This window comes from Manduca sexta, chromosome 20, assembly GCF_014839805.1.
Source record: "Manduca sexta isolate Smith_Timp_Sample1 chromosome 20, JHU_Msex_v1.0, whole genome shotgun sequence".
In the NCBI taxonomy this organism is placed as follows: domain Eukaryota; kingdom Metazoa; phylum Arthropoda; class Insecta; order Lepidoptera; family Sphingidae; genus Manduca; species Manduca sexta.
In genome coordinates, this window is record NC_051134.1 from 15,398,210 (window position 1) to 15,414,741 (window position 16,532).

The 16,532-nt window shown below is 33.2% G+C and overlaps 1 protein-coding gene and 1 long non-coding RNA gene across 2 annotated transcripts in view; one reads left to right on the forward strand and one right to left on the reverse strand.

Moving 5' to 3' along the window:
* Positions 1-16,532, forward strand: part of LOC115449236 (poly(rC)-binding protein 3) — a 152,324-nt gene that overhangs the window by 103,604 nt on the left and 32,188 nt on the right. The gene's annotated exons all lie outside the window — the stretch shown is intronic.
* On the reverse strand, positions 5,505-6,732 carry LOC115449237. Its single transcript, XR_003939155.2, has 2 exons — positions 6,510-6,732; positions 5,505-6,239 (listed from the first exon to the last, which is right to left on the reverse strand). It is a non-coding gene; the product is annotated as an uncharacterized LOC115449237 (long non-coding RNA).

Below are 16,532 nucleotides of genomic sequence, written 5' to 3' on the forward strand. Positions count from 1 at the left end.
CAGCTCTGATGAAGTCCGAAACGTTCGATTCCAACCAAGACTGCGTGGACCGAGCTTTATGACCCGGCGCCGAGTCTTGCTGGAAGGACCATACTTGGTTATTGAACATGGTGATGTTAAGGGGCTTAACTACCTTCTCAAGAATGGTATCTTGATACACTTGTGCCGATGTTTTGATACCTTTTTCACAAAAATATGGCTCAGTCACTCCTTCATAGCTAACACCCCACCAAACCATCACTGAAGTCGGATAATGTCCACGTTGCACTCTGTCGACTAATTGGGAAGCTTCCTTAGAGCTTTGAGCATAAATACGGTCATTTTGTTTGTTAAAATGTTGCTCAATTGTAAAAATTTTCTCATCCGTAAACAAAATTTTTCTGTGACCTCCCTTTGCGTACCGCTTCAGTAGTTGTTTCGATTTTACCACCCTATTCTTCTTTAAATTATCAGTTAAGAAATGGCCAGTGCGTCTCTTATAGGCTGCAAGTCCTAAGTCATCTTTTAAAATACGCGACATGGTTCTAGGTGCTATCTTCATTTCCCGAGATAAAATCTTTTGCTTTCGGACAGGATTTCTTCGAATTCTTTCCCTTACTGCTTTGACCACCTTTTTCGTACGAACACTACGTGGACGGCCAGATCTTTTCTGTCACAAACAGAGGAGGTCTCATTGTACCTATTAATAGCCCGGTACACAAACATTTTACTAATACCAAGTGTATGGAGAGTTTTAAAAATTGCATTTGGCTCCATACCTACTTTGTGTAATGCTATCACAGCGATTCGGTTCTCTTTATCACCCCACACCATTTTAATATCGCAAAATATTTTACAATGTATTGGCGCCAAAATGAGAAAACACAATGAACAATCGTATAAAAATGACAGATTCGAAATTCAAATGTAATATTTTTTTATAATTAAGTGTAACAGTATTTATGGCCAGACTAAGTAGATAAATGTGTTTTCTGAACGTTTTCACTATTAATACAATCAATAGCAATGACCCATTTCATAACCATGTTGAAAATGTAGTTTGACACATAAAGAGGCACCGTCCTAACATCATAGTCCAGGATGACTATTGACTACCAACATTAAATAGTGTTGTAAGCCCGCATGATGTCGGTAATACAACAACATTTATCTGAACGGGCGTCCTCTTTGCCTTGTGACAGTGACAAGTGCTTCCGTGAGTGTCGGCCGTTATGCCTAACAATGGCTACCCTACATCTGTTCTGCCCACTATCGCATTACCAGTCTCTTTCTATACGATTTGTAAAGGTTTCCTCTTGTTCCAGTTATGATATTGTATCGCGTTGACGTTTTCAATCACCGATGGTACTATAGATGTCTTATGCTGTATTAGATCCCGGTCTTCTATATCTAACTTCATGTTACTATCTGCTTCAGTAATGAGTGTGTCAGAGCCATGTTCTACGCGGGGCAAGTTTGTTTACTGTCAAATAAACCCATGTAAGATATTCGAACACGCAGTGAGGTCACTGTATTGTACATTATCAGACTAAATTTAGTTGTACCTTGTATTTACAAGGTACAACTAAATTTAGTCTGATAATGTAATAAGTAGTTGGTTTGTGAGTGAAGTGTTATATTCATTTCTTTATTTCGTTAAAATTAATCGACTTAACTGATAAGTTATTACTTCTATAATGGTCTCCTAACGCAATACACAATAACTAGCCCAAAACTTATAAGCATAAGTAATTTCGGTGTATTTTGTACCTACCCTTATATATTTGGAAACAGAAATATCCAATGAAACTGATTAGTCGCGACACCTAAGCAACAATTTTATTTTTGTACGTAATTTAGAACTAAAATTTATTTCGAAACAACTATTTAAAACGAACCTATGAGCCATGCACAACTGGGCAATATTGCGAGTCACGAATAAATGTAACAAATAATTTCAAGTTGCAAGAGACAAAGTTTTCTCATCGCACCAAACGAACAAGTTCATAATTATTTGTTAGCCTCAACACGAACTGCTGTACAATTTTAATTGAAACAAAACAACCAAAATGTGAAGTGGGCTTGACCTATCATAAGAAGTTAATTAGTGCCGGCTTCTTGCGATTTTATTGAGATCGTTCATTTTTATCCGTCCCTTGATAAGTTAATGCGAAATTGCCCGGGTAATGAAAGCTTTACTGATTAAGTACGGGCAATTAATATACTGTAGATTAAAGGGTATTTTCGATGCAATAAATATTTTTTTATGAAACTTCTCGTACTTTAAAATATTGAAGCATGTTCGGCAGGAGTCTGAGCAACTAAAGATAAGTTTCTTAGAAGTCTACGAGTAGAGTATGACAATCAGAAGTTTAAGATTAGGTAATACCCACTACAACTTATATACGTATATAATAAGATGTGTATAGACAAAAAAGTTTAGAGCACGATGCCATCAACTCTACATTCATAGCAGCTTTCTTCTCTAAAGGTTTACTGCACATCAAATATTTTAATGCCACCGGTGTTCATTGTCAAATTTAAAAGTATATATATAACAAAATTATTGTTGGAATATTACAAAATGAACATAAATTATTAATAAATATTTCTTAAGCATTAGGCAATCATAAATTTATTATACAATGCCTCACACCCGTCCATACTCAGTAATAGCTTTACAAAGTAGAATTGAATGTACGAAAACACAATCAACATTCTGGGAAATTAAACACAAACCTAATCATAAAGTTTGGCACGATCTAATTAAAAATTATTGTTCCGAATGGCATTGGAAACATGTTAGCTTGCAAGTGGTCTATGTCACTAAGTTAGTACCTGCCGGCCAAGCGGCTGACTCTGTCAAACTACTGAAAATTAGTTTCCGAATTCTGATGAAAACTTTAATTGGTTCTTCAAAGCCAATATGTGTCTGCTCCTGTTAGTTCAATTAAAAAGTCTATGTTAGGGAGTTACCAAATTCAAACAACTTTTGTTATAGTATTTAACGAGGTTATTTTAGTTACCAATTACCGATCGTTATAGCGAATGGTTATTTAGGATGGCTATTTCAACGCTTTAAACACAAATAGTGATATTTTTAAATGATGCGATTTTTCATCCGGCTAACAGCGCTACGCAAACATTTATAATTCCAAGTAAAATATCGCCATCCATACCGAATACCTCTGCCAGAACATTTGTGGGTGAAAGTGTTAGGTTGCCGCGATGTTATTGTTTGGTGTGCCATTCTTCTTAGCCTCGGCGTCTGCTCCGTAGAATCTGATTAATAGCAGCAATATTCGGGCCCGCTCCCCGTATGAACCACAAGAATAGTTCTCGCGATGGCCAGCTGTAGTTTGTGTTTCTACTCGTAATTCAACGCTGTAGCAACGGCATTATTATTTTATTTCTATAAAATTAATGTGCAATTGCAGTTAAATTCAATGTAAGCTCACGCTTGTATTCCTTGGAGTCGGTAGAGGTGCAAAAGTTGCACTCATAGTTCGCCAAGATTATTGTACTCTCGCCATTCAACCATTTAGTTTTGGAATTGAATCGCAAAAGATATTGATTACATGTCATGGAAATCGAACATTTGATTATACACTATCGATAAGTGAATGAGACAAATAATTGCAAGAAAAGAAATTTCGAAAATTAATTGGTAAAATACAATTTTACTTATTTTATCTAAAAAACAATAGCACACCATAATTTTACAAAGAACCGATTTATTCCAACCATAGAATATTATCTTTCAATCGGAAAATTGACGGGTAATGTTAAATTGAAAATGAACCCCTATTTTATACGTTCGTTTATTTTGTGGTATTACTCTGGTCTCGGCGAACAATGATAGCTTATACGTCAATTTGCATTATTAATGATCATGATATTATTAATTCTTACATGTTTTGTTCATTGGATTGTACACGTGTGGAGGCACATTGCAATAGCCACATTGGTATATGCCATGAGTGACAGATTGCACATTAATTATCGACTATCTTTAGATACCTAGATACTGGGGCATCATTTTGGTAACAACGTACAAATAATAATATAAAAATTATGATTTATAAAAACTGGTTTATTATATTGAAATTTTGGAGAAATTGATTTAGCATTAATCTTACATTTAAAGTTGACGGAGTTCAATATACATGTTGCGACGCTTAAAATCTTTTACTAGCTTCTTCCGCACACACGATCGTCTCGTATTTGAGCTTGCTAATCCTGAGAGTCTGGCCAATAAGTTAGTTAATGTGAATAATTTCTCGAGAGGTTCAAAACAGTTCGGTAACATTAACTGTTTGCTCAACGGTCTCTCACTATTTATTTGACTTCAGTTATACGTTTAAATCCTAGTTTGGTAAATTTTTAGCTTATAATAATAGAAACAAATCAAAGACAGTTCATAATATGCGTTAGAAATGTTCTTATTTCCAACAAGGTAACTTATACAAGTGTAAATAAATATACGCCCTTAAAAACATAAAAAAGACACTATCAAACTAAAACTCGTAAAAGATAGACTAAATATCGACTATGCATATGATTAAAATCAATAGAATCCAGCTTTAAAGATCAGCCATTTCCAAATGTACGTACCATTTATAAACAACTCACCACGCTCGCAGTTATCTGCACATTGAATTATACATAGGTATTTATGGCGTTGTAAATGCGATGAGAGGTGGATAAAACTTACCTGACATCACTAGGATTAAGTTGGATTAATGTATTTGCGAATAGGTCCACGGTAGCCATTGAAAACGATCGGCACGTTGAAGGCACGTATGTATTTAGCGGCCCCGCGGGATACAATTCTGCGGCCAACGATAGCTTATTTGGCAATTTGCATCATTAATGCAGTCTACTTAATTGATTTAATATGTAAATATGGCCATAAAATTTTGTTAGCCTTTTATGTATTTTATTAGTGGCTGGGCTAATATTAAATTAGTTAATTGATGAGGGTTTGATTCTTTTTTTTTATATGTCGTGAAGTAAATCCTTCAGAATAAATTCCTGTAGTCTGTGTATTAACTAAATGTAATAATATAATGTTTAAGAACTTGATTGTTACATATCAAATTATTCTAAAACTGCGAACTATTTAGTGAAGTTAACAAAGCAAACGTAAATGCTCAATTTAATACTTAAAGAAAATATTTCGTACAACGAAGTGAACGTAAACTCAAAGGTGAAAGAATGTTCAAGTAGAAACTATAAGCCCAAGATTTTCTTATATATTTCTGCAAGATGGCTTTTCTTTCCAGTTGCACGGAAAATTTTTGCGATTGTTCCAAAAGTTGGTGTGGAATTAGCATTTATCGTCTATAGACTGGATTAAAAGGCGCCGCGAATTGCTATTTTTGTGCAGAAACGTGGTCTACTCGGCAAAGTTTCGCTGTTCTGACTATTTTGTCGTTTTCTTTTTGTATGACCTATATTACTGACTTCAAATGAATACATTTAGTTTTAATAAGTAATGTATCTTATAAATTATAATAACAGAATCGAAGCACAAAAGCACTTTATTCAATACATACATGAATATTTTATAAGTTAATGTTTATCTCATGAAGCGCCTTTATCACATACAAAAGTAGGCTAACCAGTAATTATTATTATATTAATTATTACCATAAAGAATATGAAATGAATAAAACTTTATACAATGAATACAATAAAAATATCAACCGAAATAAGAAAACGAATCCGCACTTCCCCTACTCACCCCGAAGGGTTTCTAAAAGGCAATCGTGGAATTCGGAACCGTATTATAACTGTTCAGCTTGTTTGCACCTGGGTACAATTTACATTAATATTAAGTACATATGCCTAATCAAAATGACTTTAAAGTATTTTTCAAGAGAATATAATGGAGCGGTATTAGCCAAACTAAATTATAGATTTATAATAGTACTAACTGTCATTATACTTATACACAGAGCACGGAACCTTATGTTTATTATTTCCTGAGTAATAATACCGTTAAAAACTAAATTACATGGGTAAACACGAACAAAAAAAGTATTGATACCAACGCGGAATCATAGTATTAGATCAATCGGGTTCGATTCTGTATGATTCTGGTAGAAGTATCGATCCTTGTGGTTAAGGCAGAGAAACATTTGTCTGCCTTAATAGTAAAGCATACCTCAGACTATAAATTGCGAGGTATGCCCGCGGCCCTCTTGTTTAATATAATTTTCTCGAAGTAGTAGTGTCATTATTTACTTTCCTGTAAACTATTTCAATAATATTAACATTCGCCATGCAAATAATATTCATAAGTATCTACTTACGAACCTACGTATTCCCATGATAAATCCATTTCTAAAGCATTCCTAGTATTCATTTAGGAAGGCCGTGTAAATGTATTTCAATAGACGTTGAAAGCCTTTTATATCTCAATTTCACATCTCTCCACGTATCCCGTTTTACATTATGAAAAGCTCAAAATACAATATAGGAGCAACGCTTCCGATTTTATACATGTATTTTTTGTTCTTTCTTACCTCTAAGGTTCAGTTATCCATTTCTTACCCTTTCTGACTTTTATACTACGATCCAATTTGTGTTTTCGTATATCAACCAAAAAAATATCCAACAAATGCGACAAATATTATATTTTTTTATATTCTTTGAAGTAGAAGTAGTAAATGGGTCACTATAAATTTTAAGTGGTATTCCAAGCCGTCATTTTACATTGTTTTTTTTCATAACATAGACAAATAAATCGTCTATGTTTGTTTGTCTTTGATATTATTATAAATTGAACTCTCGAATAAGGTTATAATAATGTTCATTATATCCACTTAATTGGCAGTATAAATTGAAAATACTTATTATAGCCATACGACAACATGTTTTCTTCACACTTCAATAAAAATATATTTATCCCATATTATGAGCATCTAAATTGCAGAATGTAGATGCGAGACTAACAGGCGTAGCATTGACCAGTGAATGTGATAATGATCACTTAGGACATAATATTATTAATATAAATACAGTACATTAGTTGCTTCCTCTTAGGAAATATTGGAGGAGATGATATTATGTATAGGAAGCTACAGCGCATCTCTACCAAACTATAAAATTAGCTGTTCGAGTAATTTATTTTATTAGCTCTTTAATATTCATTGCAAATAGATTTTATAAATAACTGTCTTAATGCTATGACTTTTTATTATACTAAGCATTGCCCGCGGTTCCGTCCCCGAAAAAGACCTTTACCGATATACTTAAAGATCTGAGATAAAAAATTGCTTCCAGGTTCCCATTCACATTTAGAATAAATAAACTTCAAAATATAAAAACGCATTCAACCGTGCATTCAACATTTACAAATATATACACGAATATTTTATCCATGAACATAACTACCACATTTATTTTAGTTCTTATACATATATAGATATTGGTAGATTTACTCATGTATCAACTAGCTTATTAATTAATGGAAGTCAAATACTGTATAGGTATTAAATATCTACCTAAAAAAATTGTCTAAAGGTAGATATCAATAGACGGTACTCATTATTACCTTCGGTTTGATAGCGAAAATGAACCAATCAGAACAAAGTCTGTTTGACATACTTACAAACATAGATGTTTATTCTATAGACATGAATATCCATATAAACTATTTGTTCAAAATCTGAACTAAAATAGCAACCAAAATGTCACTGATATAACCTATTTATTCACTTAAACAACAAATAATTGTATTTATTTGACTAATATTTTTTATTCAAATCCAGGTTTACACTTAGACTCGCGTTTTTATATTATGAGCGCCACTCTGTACACAACCACAAGTATTAATATTGACACCATACTGAAATCAGTTTGAATGGATGACAGTTTAATTTAGTTGAACACAGTGAATGTTCGGAACGCCAAATTATCTACTTACAAATTATTAACTTATTTGAATTTGTTTATTCTTTACTGTTAATTGGATTCTTCCATAACACATAAAGAAACCTCTACTCAAAAGGCAGATTTCATTTAAAAACTTATGATACAATAAGTATTAACAACACTTAAGAAATCGTAAACTTTTCTATTTCGCAATTTCTTTTATTCTAGAGACATCTGTCTTGTTTCCAGACCCTACTCGTACCCTTGTCGATTCGCTATTAACTGTCACTGTCTTCATAGTTTATTGTCTATATCCTTTTTGAATATTTTACTTAGGCCAAATGGAATCTGAAATAGTTTAGTTTAAAGTTTTATGGATCTAACTAGCAAATATTATTTATCAATAATTTAATAACACATATACTTTATATTCAACAATTTACATTTTAAGCGTATGCGGATAAAAAAATGTTTAATATTAGTTTAATCTATTTGCCTGCGTCTGTTCCCGCGCACATAAATATTTTTTTGTGTTTGTGAGATTTACATATAAACAAGAGTTTTCTAATGATAATTCGTTTTGAATTAATCAATTCATTGCTGGACATCATGTGAGAATAAAAAAATTACTAAAACCTTTTTATATAATTGCTACTTACTGACATTAGATATTACTAAAATTATATGTCATAATCCGAGTTCCATTTATAATATTATTTTCCAGTCGAATAACTGAAGCGTTGGGCAGCCCGTAAAGTACAATATTTTTTTTCTTTTAAACGAGCACCGCGCAAAAAATCTTCAAAATTAAATTAATTTGCGTGTAATTCAGATTTAAAAAATCTTTTACCATTCTTAATTACTATCCAAAAATATTTACCAGATTTATTTTCTACTGATTTACTTATATTTACAAGCTTACTTTTTCTAATTTTTTGTTCTGTTCGTACAATAATGAATCAGTTACATATCATCAATAAAATATAATTTAAGAAACGCACTATGAGTGTTATTTTTTCGTAATCATTTTATATAGGCTATTTATATAGGCTTGATGCAAAACACGATTTAAAAGCATTCCTTAACATAGCGGGACTAAATACATTTTACCAACTAAGTCGGTGATGCATTAAAACGAATTTCTTTTTATATCTGAGCAGTTCAGTTTCGAGATTTAATTATTTCAACAATAAACTGACTATAAAACGTACAGAAAGTTGCAATAGTAACTGAAAACATTTTACAACTTTTAACATTTGTAATGATAATAAAACTACACAGACTGGATAATGAATGTTAACATTGTACATAAATACGACGATGCCTACAAGCTTTTATCGACAACATTAATTCACACTTCACGCATTAGGCTTTTGGGTTGAGTAGTTAATTACCTGCTCATCGGCAAGACCCTAATTCAATCGACATGTTGATCACTTAGGAGATAGATATGCGTTGTTGTCGACTATTGGCATGTGTGTATGAATACTTGTAATGTTCATATCATTTTATAGAGATTTCAACATATATGATTGTAATATGACATATTCTATAAACAATTTAAGTATTACATTAAACAAGTCAAGCACAAGTTTAAGCAACTACAGGAACCTAGAATATAAATCGCTAATTCGTAAAAAAAGATTTAATTTTAAATATGTAATGCAATCTGATAAACAAAACCATAAGTCTTTTAAATAACCGCCCTAAATTTACTTTTTAATATCATAGAATGGACAATAAAACGGAACGTTACGAAAAAGTTTATATAAAATTAAGTTTTAATCCGCCGCCTAATTAATAATAAATTTAGATCAGCCGGAGTACGCCCAGTAAGACAGGCCAGAATAAATTTGGCGAACGTGGAGGGACGCAGCGGCCGATATTATTATAGATGGGTTAGATTATAATCCACTGACACGTCTCCAGTATTGAGCCGGTCAGATGATGTCGGGTTCTCGAGGGATCAATTGGGGAGTTTATACACGTAAATTTGCCTTCAATATTTTCTTTTTTTATAACATAGTTTCAGATTTCTTATACTCAAAATGATATATGTTATTATTGTTTATACAACTCACAAACACGTTTTGACTGAACACCACCTTTCCAAGAAAAATAAATGTACCTACGTATCTTGTGCATATTGTATGTTAAAGTTACAACTGACCTGATATTGGCATTAAGCCATTTCAATAAAGTTGAAATAATCATGCAACAACAATGTGCGACTTGCTGATATCAGCTAAAATATCTCTGGCATGCTAATTCAGCTCTATCGAATTCATAAGGTCGAAATTTATTATTATCAGTGGAAAAGTGAGCTAAGCATATTCGAGCGATTCTTTGTATGGTCCGCGTTTTCCATTTTTCGAAGCAATAAATTAAATAAATATAAATTAAATGCTTCGCACTTTGTTTAATGTCTCACTGAATACATAAGCATTAAGCATTGACTTCGAATAAAAGAAATGGCCTAAGATTACTACAATGCGTCAATTATAAGTAATATAAATGTTTTTAAAACCAATTCCTGCACGCACCTCATAAAAATATTAAGTATAATGTATGAAAAAAAAAAGTGTTGTAGGTATATTATAGAGTCGTAACAAAAAGACCTATCGTACCGTATGTAGGATTTCAACAGAGTAGTAAGTAATAAGTAATAAAAAAAAAACCTTTTATTTCTTACTAAAAAAATAGTTACAATTGAAAATATTAATTACAATTACAAATTTATCACAGTAAAAACATCACAGAAATTCATTCTTTATTGTGTTATATTATATCATTTTATGTGTGTATAATAATAATTATTATTATATTTTATGTTGAACTGCAATTCATTGTACTTAAATTTGTGTAAATAATATTGATTTTTCATTAACATTTATACATATTATCACACCTTATTATAGTCATACACAAACGTTGAGCAGGCACATTGGACAGACACATAAGTCCAAGCGGCAGCCACAACGCCGCTCGCGGCTTTCCATACGGATTTCAGCTCAAATACCGGCTCTCTGTTTCAATTTCTTCGAAATTCTATATAAATTCATATTCTACACTAAATATCTTTTAAAGATACTACACTTTCACTATTTTCTATTTAAATGTCTATTATTGGTTCAGTGCTCTAATAAATCACAACATCATTACATATTTTTTTTCGTAAAAGCAATGGCGTAATATTATTATTTAGTTTTTGCTTAGTTTTGCATTCTTTTGTTTAGTATTTTTTCTTCTTGATAAAAAGTGTGTTATCCTAACTAGATCATTATGAAAATTCAAGACGGAAGTGCATTTCCATCATAAAGCATACGATTTTAATGGGCTAGTTAACGCCTCCTAACTAGGCGTTTTAATTAAATTTCAGTCTACATTGTTACAATTTAACACCCTCCGTGTTATAAAAAGTAATGTTAATAAGATCCGGCCTCGGGTTTTACGCAGGCCGTAAATCAGGCCTCTTTTCATTTTAGCAGAGGTGTCTGTCCATTTCTTTTCCGCTTTAGAAGGAATTAAACTTGTCTATGGGCAATTGAGAATTTCCTCGGAGCTGCCAAAATTAATATATTATACTCTCGGCAACATACTAAGCCACGGCTGTATCCTAGTAAATTAATTTTAAAATTAAATTATTCTCTAATAGTATAAGGCAGCCAGAGTATTATTTTAACGCATGTAAAGTTTGCAGCCACGCAATATCACTGCCTCTATATCTTTTCTATCACCTAACTTCGATCACAACTCACTTTAACGACCGCAATCTGTAACTTTTGCAAAAGGTATCTATATAAAAACCACGACAGTGCTTCTTATATAAAGGGTTTTAGTGGTATTAAATCCCCAAACCCTTGTATTTTTCAAATAACTAGTGCTACGTACTACATCGAATTTCTGAAATTGTTAAACACTCTATATTACCGCGCCTACATCGGTATTCTGTTATGTATACAAGAATATTACATTGTATTTATTTCCTTACTACAATTTTCCTATGGGTATTTATATATCTTTATAAAACCTTGTATTATGGTAAATCTTCAACCTTAAAAGTTGATCATTTCAATTAATACGTGCCTCGCAAATAAATTTCTTAATTAAGCGTCATTTTTCTTGAGTAATTTTCTCACATTGAGTTCACGCAAGCTTATTTTCACTTTACGTTGTAAATAATGTCAGTAGGGTTAAAATCTAATAAAATCATGTTCGCTCACCAAGTGGTTATTTCATATAAGGATGCTCACCCACAGGTAAGTGGAGCACATGCGTGCCTTCGTGTTGTTCGACTAAAATTAAATTCTCTCAAGTTTCACATACAAGGATTCTTCTCAAACGACACGGAGCTAATATTACACAGTTTCAAAACTTGGGAGTGTAAGTGATAGGAGTTCTGCAAACTTGTCAACGACCACCAAACCACTGTAACGTGGTATATAGACTAAATGTTACTGGATTTTCAACTCCGGTAAACACGCTCTCCACATTCACTTAACCTCCGTGCAATAAATAATCCCGTAAATTAAACTTAAATAATTAATAACTCTCTGACTTCATAATGAGGCTGTCTAAAATAATATACATATTGGGCTACATTCTAAAGCAATATCATTGTAATAAACAATTAAACTAGTGTCACTTATACTGTCATTATATTTCATAATACTGTGAAACAAATAATCTTTAAAAGCATGATTGCATTCTAAGACAATAGGACTTACTGGCTGGGTACACCTCACTCCTCAACATGTTAAGTAAAGGCAGTCTAAGCGCATCGAGATACCTGCCTAATCGGATTACTTCACTCTGCAATATTAGGGAGCTTCCACATGGGAAATATGTCTAAACACTACAATCTCACTGGAAACGTCTAGGTATGTGACAAAATATTGCCTCACATCGTGCCTTATGTTTGATATTAGACGTAATATGTGTACAAAATTTTCAAGCTAGACTTGAAGGAGACGCTTCAATAGAGCTAAATTGTTTGATCAATGAGGTTTATATATTTTACACCCGCCTCTGCTCGCGTGAATGTTTTTCGGGCATAATATTCACAGAGGAAACGATTTTTTATCTACCTAAAAAAAAATTACTTCCTGGCATAGCATTCAGTATTCATTTTTATTTTTTTTACACGTAATCTATATTATAATACAAAGCTGAAGAGATTGTTTGTTTATTTGAACGCGCTAATCTCAAGATCAACCAATGCAATCCAAGCCATCAAGCCAAGGCCATCCAAGATAGCCCATCTATCGAGGAAGGCTATATAACATATCGCTGTGACCAATAGGAACGGAGCATCAATGGAAAATGTTGCAAAAACGGGAACAACTTATTTCTTTTGAGAGCTTCCGTTGCGTACGCTGCTAAATGGTTAAAGTTACGCAACAATCGTGTATGACGGAATTGTTCCTCTTAAAAAGTTCTAAAAAGTATATTATAAAACGAAGTCCCCCAACGCATCTGTCTGCCTGTCTTAATGCGATTAACTGAAAAACTACTCAACTGATTTCGATGCAATTTTTTATGAAGATAGTTTGATATCCTGGGAAGGACTTTCTATCTCGGGAAAATATATAATGGGAATTTTATACCGGAAATCTCTTACACGCGGGCGAGGCCGCGAGCAAAACTACTCCTAAATATTTTTGTATTGAGGATTCCTTAAGAGTCTTTCATATCTTAACACTTTTGAAATTGTTTAAACATATTTTACACTAAAAAAATAGAGAAAAGTTTGTAGGTAAGTTCATAAATAATACACTGCCACTGAGTAACAAAGGCAATATTCCATTTCTTTTTAATTTTCCTTCGTGAAAAGATTTTCGAGCAAATGAAACTGCGAGCGCACATTGATAAAGTATATACGGCTTAATGGCCATTTTAAAAACACGATTCAAGTGTTACTGGAGCAAGCTATCATTTGCGCAGTCACTACCAATGTCCGCTGCCATTTGATACTCTTAGGAGATGTACTTGCATATTCCCAAAAAAAGTGTTCTGTAAGAAACTTATACGGAAAATGTACGCTTCTTGAATTACAGATTAGTGTTGTAATATATTAGTAAATTATTCAATGTTAACATTTTTTACCAAATATATCTCACATACAATACAAAAATATATAAACAGAACACGACAAATCCTAAGTCCGATGTCTCGTGTGGGATCGCAACTGATGACAGAACGCAGCGGCCTTTCTACACGGGACATTCTCAATCCCCAGCGCGGACAGAAACCTACTGTAACGCAACCTAAGCTAGATTACACGATATATGTATGCACGTCGAAAAAGTGTTAATGACACACACACCAAACAAACCCACGCTTTTTATCATAAGCATGTAAAGCAAAGTATGGGCGAAATGGCGAACAGGTTAGCGTGGGCGCAACTGGTGCACGCACTTTTTGCCGTGCGTATTCTGTCATAGTATGATGTGATAGAGGGCGAGCATATCGCCATATCGAATACAAATTCTAAACTCTGAGCTGATATTAACAAAAAACACAATATAGTTTTGCCCGCCCCAGGGTCGAGCCTGAGACTTCAGCGCTGCAGTCATACTGTAATATAACCTAGCACAGAGGCAGTAATAATTACAATTTGTGAAAAATACAATATATTATTTTATACAAACCGGCTTGGCTGTGCCTCCGGTATCGCTTTAGACCATGGGCGACGGATACTGCTTAACATCAAGCGGAACGCACGCTTCTTTGCATACTAAGGTAATAATAAAAAAAAAAAGTCCGAGTATGCTCCTCTGAAATTTTAAATTAATGTGGCCAGTAGTATATAAAACTTGTAATCTAACGACCAAATGATAGCACGTGAAAAACCAGCTAAGTAGCTAACCAGCTAAGGGATAGCTAAGTGTTCCTTGCGTCACGGAGAATATACTCTACGTTAGCTCTCCCCATTGAAAACGCTGAAAATTGAACAACACTCTGTCATTGGAAAACTTGTCTATTGCTCTAAATTAAGTTATAAATATATTGGTAATTGAAACTTTCGCTGCGAAAACTCAGAAATTAAACTTAAACATTTGACTTTTAAGACAAACTTGAAATATCTAGTGTAACTTTATCGTTATCGAGTCATGGTAGTTTGTACGATATTTTATTGATTATTTTTTATTGATTTGCTGCTTTTTTTCCCTGATCATTGTACCGTTTAGGACAAGAGCGTACAACAATTGCTGCCACATCCGCTTACTGAAAAAACTTTAATTCTGGTCAAAAGCATGGACGGTTATGTAAGAAATGCTTCCCGCGATGGTATTTCCTTTTATTTAAGTTATCGGGTGAGCCAATCACTGAATGATTTCTATTCTTTCTATTAGACAATATATTTTTTATTAATCTATGAATAGCGCAATATATTGTGATATGTGATATTTCATGAAATCATTGTTCATAACTTCCCCGCATATTTCTTAATTACTAACTCAAGGCTTATATTATATGTTGAATATAAAAAGTTTATAAACAATAATAGGTTACATTAAAATAAATTGAAAATACCTCATCGAACACTGTGTCAAAAATCTCTTAGTAATCAGTTCCAAGCTAATACTCCATAGTTCACTTGCACAAATGTAAGCAAGCTGTAAAACGGTTTTTTTTTTATTTCTATCTAAAACGCTTCTCCGTGTACGCCAAGGCATTCCGATTGAAAAGACGTTGTCGTTAGTCGTTGTGAATTTTTGCAAGGGGAACACAAACTTTACGTTGCATCTCTTTTACAAGAGTAAGTTCTTTTATGAGACGGCGGGATTCAGACACCGTGAATGACGGGCGCACAAGTCACACGAAGCAATTAAAACTTGCGAGCTGGTACTGTGTTGGAAAACTGCTGCAAACATAATTAGGGAACGTATAATGTTGTCTTGTTTTGCTTGCATTGTGATTAGCTGGCGCATGCCACATTCGCACTCGCCTATATACTCCACGTGTCTAATTATAACTCTGTTTAGGCGAAACAATTGTACCGTGAAACTTGAGATATACCGTTTACAGACAACTTTGTATCGTAATTAATCCTGTTATTTGCGTTTTTATATCCGCAGAAATGTGTTAGTTTAGAACACACTATTTTAACTACTAGTGTATATGTACAGAGAGCAAAGAAAATAATAAAAACACGGATATTTTGAATTTAGAATTGAGTGATATCTAAAAAAAATTCATCGGTAAACGTAACGTGGGCTTACAGGAATTCAATATGAGGAAGCAATATAGTGCACGTATTAATACAGTAGCACGCAATTGACGCCTGAAAACGAAACAGGGTATATATTCTGTAGGTACACCGGCTGTCGAAAGGTAAATACAAACAAACTATTCCAATATTGTTGAACGCTACTCTACAACGGCTTTGCGCGTTATGGTCCAGCGGGCACGCAATAAATAATATACGTACTTTCTCTACGGCATAATTGCTTTCACTGAACATAAGTGACCTGAGCCATGAATTGCGTATTTCCAAAACGGAATGAGTTCCACGAGTTTTGTATATTTTGCACAAAGCTGTTTTTCTTCGTCGTGCGTCAACTTGTTTGAATAATTAACAGTAAACAAACACTTTGAAATGCTATAACGAATTTAGTGTATATCACAAGCTAGAGACAGAATGTTGTTAAGCAGCAAATATAGGCCTA